Here is a 5,581-nt window from a genome sequence, read left to right as displayed (position 1 = left end):
ATGATGCCAAAAAGGGTATAAAATATTCGCTCATCAGCCGTCAGCGGCCATGCGTTCGTCTTGGAATCCTCTTCAAGACCCACTAAACAATTTGGTAATAAACTTGAGTTTTCTCACCCAGATCTTCTCATCTCAGTTTTTAAAAATTATTGAGCTTTGGTGTTGAGAATTTGTTAAATTTCGGTGTTTAGGTTCGAATTAGCTTGTGGGTTTTGTTGGGTTTGACTCACTTGAGCTATGGGTAAGGTAAGAACCCTAACCCTCTTGCGAAATTCTGATATTTTGAGTTTAGGGATTAATTATAGTGATATATGTGCTTTAGATTGAATGTTGTTGGTGAAAAATTAAATTGGAGGTCAAACTTATGAAATTGAAGCTTTGGATCAATTTTGGAAGCTAGGATTCATTAGTGAGGAGCGATAGTTAGTAGCATGTGTTGTGGGGAATGCTGGAGGTGTTTTGAGTTATCGGAAAATCGGTCAAGGTATAGTTTAGGTTTCCCGTATTTAATATATAATGTCTTGTGAAAACTTAGGCTAGATAACCCTAAGATAGGTTGTATGGCATGTATGGTTGAGGATTAATTACTAGTGTTGATGATTGTTCTTTTGGTGGTTGAAATGTATATTGAATGATTGATGATGGTAAATGTTGAGTAATAATGATGATGAGATTATGTGATGATAATGAATTATGAATGTGATGCTGCATAAGAGAATGTTATGTATGATTTGTATTGAAAATGATTGAGTATGAGTTCTTGGGGGTGAATTTGATAAGTTGTATAATAATATGTAATGGAATAAATGAGAAGGCTGAGTTAATAATTGATAGATTTAGGTGCTATTTAGAAGTATAGAATATCGGTATTGAGTTTTGATTTTTGATGAATATTGAGGTTTGAAATTTTTTGTGTAAAACTGATTTTTGGCAGAACTTTGGCAAAGCATAGCATGGCATCCGGACCCCCAAATGATTTCAATTTTATTTCATATAAAAATTGGGTCCGTGAAGTTTACGACGTTTGAAGAACGGAAGAAAAATTATTTAAAACGAAAAAATTATGCGTGTTGGAACTTCGGAGTGCAAACTGAAAATTCCGCAGCATTCAACATTTTTGTTGTTCTGCATAAGCTTGCGTACGCGACCACCTACACGCGACTTGACCAACCTTTTCAGCTTGGGAATCTCACGTACGCGAGCAAGGTGCTTGCATACGTGACGAAGGAAAAAGTACGCCCACACATACGCATGACCTTCCAGTAATGCACTCCATGTGTACGCATGGCCCCATGTTTCATCAAAGATGAATTTTATATTTTTAAAGCATAACTTTGAACCTCTAAACATCTATTTTCATTCCTTTAGCCCTAGATATTGTTAGGATGTCTAGTAATCGGATGAAGTTTGAAAATTGTGGTAACTTGCAGATAAAGAAAGACTTTTAAAAGGTAATAGGTGGTTGGGGAAGATGGTACTTGATTGATAAGGATGATGAAAGTGGCATATAGGGAAAATAAGCAGGTAAAGTAACATTGAGAATGATGAGTGAGAATGTAAGTGATATTTCTGAGAAATGATTGAATATATTGAGCTTGGGATGTTGTCTCCCCATGTCAGCTTGGGGTGTTGTTTCCCCATGTCAGCCTGGGTTACATCCCACGGATAATATTGAGCTTGGGGTGTTGTCTCCCTCATGTCAGTTTGGGATTCGTCCCATGGATAATTTTGAGCTTGGGGTGATGTCTCCCCTTGTCAGCTGGGGATCCTGCCCATGGTTATCATTGAGCTTGGGGTATTGACTCCCTTATGTCAGCTTGGAATTCTTTCCATGGTTAATTTCACACGGTTATCTACCAGGATATGTCGAGCTGGCTACATAACTGACAGTTGATATCAACATCCATAGGACAGGCATACATCATGTGCATATTGTCTGATTTGCTTGCTTGTGAACTATATGGGATTGTTTACGTGTTTATAATCTGTTATTTGTTATAATTGTTATCTGTACTACTTGTAAACTACTTATGTTTGCCTTGTTTTGCTTGTTTGTCGGTGCAATTCTTAAGAGACAGAGGAATGGAAGGAAGGTGGGAAAGTTTAGCGTATAGGTTAAATTTAGTTAGATTGAGAATCTTTAGACGAACACCTATTTATGGCTTCTGTTTTTAGTTCCTTAAGCTTTAACTCTGAGTGTCATCATTCTAGGATTGCCTCTGGCATTCCCAGGACCTTATATCCTATATGCATGGAACCTTTATGATGCTGAGAACCTTCGGTTCTAATTCCATACTGTGTTGTTGTTTTTCAGATGCACGTCGAGAGGCACCTCGGTATGCGTCTGGAGCTTTTGCAACGAAGTGGTTTCCATTTGGGGTTTCCTTGTTCTTTTGATATTTTGATATGTATATATATGTATTAGACTCTCCTCATGTGTATATTACTACTTTGCTATTGTACCTCCTAGAGGTTCTATGGAGAACTAGGGATTTTAAACATGTTTCTTTGGGCTTAAGGTTGTATATTTATATGTAAATATTTCTCCAACCAGCCTTAGCTTCGCAGGCTGAGTTAGGAGCTTGTTATTTTATATCCTTGACTCCCTGCTATTACTTTCTATATATTTAGTTTTATGAACCTTAGTTTTCTTCATATGCAAGTTTTCCGTTTACGTGAGCGTTACGACTTTTGTTTTGAAATTTTCTTCACAGGCTCCTCAATATAAATTCCTTTCACTTATTATTATTATTATTATATATTTATACATTATTTTTATTTTTAGAGGTCGTAATACCTTGCCACCTCAGCTTTATGACTTAAGCATAAGACCTTTGTGTGGTAGGGTGTTACAAAATGAACTGAGTTGCTTTGAATAAATGTAATTGCTTTCCTGATTGGTTGTTGTTGAATATTTAAGATGCTTGGTGATTTTACTACACCAACTTCCAACTTTTATGGAAGAAGCATCTCAATCCCTGCCATAGGAGCAAACAATTTTGAGCTAAAGCCTCAATTAGTTTCTCTACTGCAACAGAACTGCAAGTTTCATGGACTTCCATCAGAAGATCCTTATCAGTTCTTAACTGAGTTCTTGCAGATATGTGATACTGTTAAGACCAATGGAGTTGATCCTAAATTCTACAAGCTTATGCTTTTCCCTTTTGCTGTAAGAGACAGAGCTAGAACATGGTTGGACTCACAGCCTAGAGATAGCCTGGACTCTTGGGATAAGCTGGTCATGGCTTTCTTAGCCAAGTTCTTTCCTCCTCAAAAGCTGAGCAAGCATAGAGTGGATATTTAGACCTTCAGACAAAAAGATGGTGAGTCCCTCTATGAAGCTTGGGAAAGATACAAGCAACTGACCAAAAAGTGTCCTTCTGACATGCTTTCAGAATGGACCACATTAGATATATTCTATGATGGTCTGTCTGAATTTTCCAAGATGTCACTGGACCACTCTGTAGGTGGATCCATTCACCTAAAGAAAATGCCTGCAGAAGCTCAGGAACTTATTGAAATGGTTACAAATAATCAGTTCATGTATACCTTTGGGAGGAATCTTGTGAGTAATGGGACGCCTCAAAAGAGAGGAGTTCTTGAAATTGATGCTCTGAATGCCATACTGGCTCAGAACAAAATATTGACCCAACAAGTCAATATGATCTCTCAGAGTCTGAATAGATTGCAAAATGCATCCAACAGTACTAAAGAAGCATCTTCTGAAGAAGAAGCTTATGATCCTGAGAACCCTACAATGGCAGAGGTGAATTACATGGGTGACGCCTTTGGCAACACCTATAATCCTTCATGGAAAAATCATCCAAATTTTTCATGGAAGGATCAATAGAAGCAAGGCTTCAATAATAATAATAGTGGAAGAAATAGGTTTAGCAATAGCAAACCTTTCCCATCATCATCTCAGCAACAGACAGAGCATTCTGAGCAGAATCCTTCTAGCTTAGCAAACATAGTCTCTGATCTATCTAAAGCCACTCTTAGTTTCATGACTGAAACAAGATCCTCCATTAGAAATTTGGAGGCACAAGTGGGCCAACTGAGTAAAAGGGTTACTGAAATTCCCCCTAGCACTCTCCCAAGCAATACAGAAGAGAATCCCAAAGGAGAGTGCAAGGCCATTGATATAATCAACATGGCCGAAACCTTAGAGGAGGAGGAGGACGTGAATCCCAATGAGGAAGACCTCAGGGGACGTCCAATGGTCAGTACGGAATACCCTAATGAGGAACTAAAGGAATCTGAGGCTCATACAGAGACCATAGAGATTCCATTGGACCTCCTTTTACCATTTATGAGCTCTGATGACTATTCATCTTCTGAAGAGGATGAAAACATTGTTGAAGGGCAGGTTGCCCAATATTTAGGAGCAATCATTAAGCTGAATGCCAAGCTATTTGGTAATGAGACTTGGGAGGAAGAGCCTCCCTTGCTCACCAATGAACTGAATACATTGGTTCAGCAAAATTTACCTCAAAAGAAACAGGATCCTGGTAAATTCTTAATACCCTGTACCATAGGCACCATGACCTTTGAAAAAACTCTGTGTGACCTGGGGTCAGGGATAAATATGATGCCCCTCTCTGTAATGGAGAGACTGGAAATCTATGAGGTACAAGCTGCCAAATTCTCATTGGAGATGGCAGGTAAATCTATGAAAAAGGCTTATGGACTAATAGAGGACATGCTAGTGAAGGTTGAAGGCCTTTACTTCCCTGCTGATTTCATAATCCTAGACACTAGGAGGGATGAGGATGAATCCATCATCCTTGGAAGACCCTTCCTAGCCACAGCAAGAGCTGTAATTGATGTTGATAGAGGAGAGTTGATCCTTCATGTGAATGAAGAACGCCTTGTAGTAAAGACTCAATGTTCTCCATCTGTAACCATGGAGAGTAAGCATTATGAGCTTCTCCCAACACAGAGTCAAACAGAGCCCCCACATTCAAACTTTAAGTTTGGTGTTGGGAGGCCACAGCCAAACTCTAAGCTTGGTGTTGAGAGATCTCAACCATACTCTGATCATCTGTGAGGCTCCATGAGAGCTCATTGTCAAGCTATTGACATTAAAGAAGCGCTTATTGGGAGGCAACCCAATTTATTTTAATTTTATCTATATTATTTTGTTTTCTTTTAGGTTGATGATCATGTGAAGTCACAAAGACAATTACAAAAATAAAGAAAAAAATCAAAAACAGCATTGAAAACAGCACACCCTGGAGGAAGGACTTACTAGCGTTTAAACACCAGTAAGGGTAGCAAAATGGGCATTTAAACGCCCAATCTGGCACCTTTCTGGGCGTTTAAACGCCAGAATAGGGCACCAGACTGGCGTTTACACGCCAAGACAGGGCAATAAACTGGCGTTTATACGCCAGAACAGGAAGGAAAGCTGGCGTTTAAACGCCAGAACAGGGTAGCAGACTGGCGTTTAAATGCCAGAATTGCACTCTAAGGCGTTTTGAATGCCCAATTGGAGCAGGGAAGAGAATTTCTTGACCCCTCAGGATCTGTGGACCCTACAGGATCCCCACCAACCTCAACTCACTCTCTCTCCTCTTCA

At 39.2% G+C, this 5,581-nt stretch overlaps 1 non-coding gene across 1 annotated transcript; it reads right to left on the bottom strand.

Moving 5' to 3' along the window:
• Nucleotides 1-3,283: 3,283 nt before the first annotated feature.
• LOC127747938 (small nucleolar RNA R71) lies at nt 3,284-3,391 on the bottom strand. Its single transcript, XR_008009884.1, has one exon. It is a non-coding gene; the product is annotated as a small nucleolar RNA R71 (small nucleolar RNA).
• Nucleotides 3,392-5,581: the final 2,190 nt, after the last annotated feature.

Source organism: Arachis duranensis, chromosome 5, assembly GCF_000817695.3.
Source record: "Arachis duranensis cultivar V14167 chromosome 5, aradu.V14167.gnm2.J7QH, whole genome shotgun sequence".
NCBI lineage: Eukaryota > Viridiplantae > Streptophyta > Magnoliopsida > Fabales > Fabaceae > Arachis > Arachis duranensis.
Note: the sequence above shows the minus strand (reverse complement) of the source record. Positions and strands in the feature narration are given on the sequence as shown.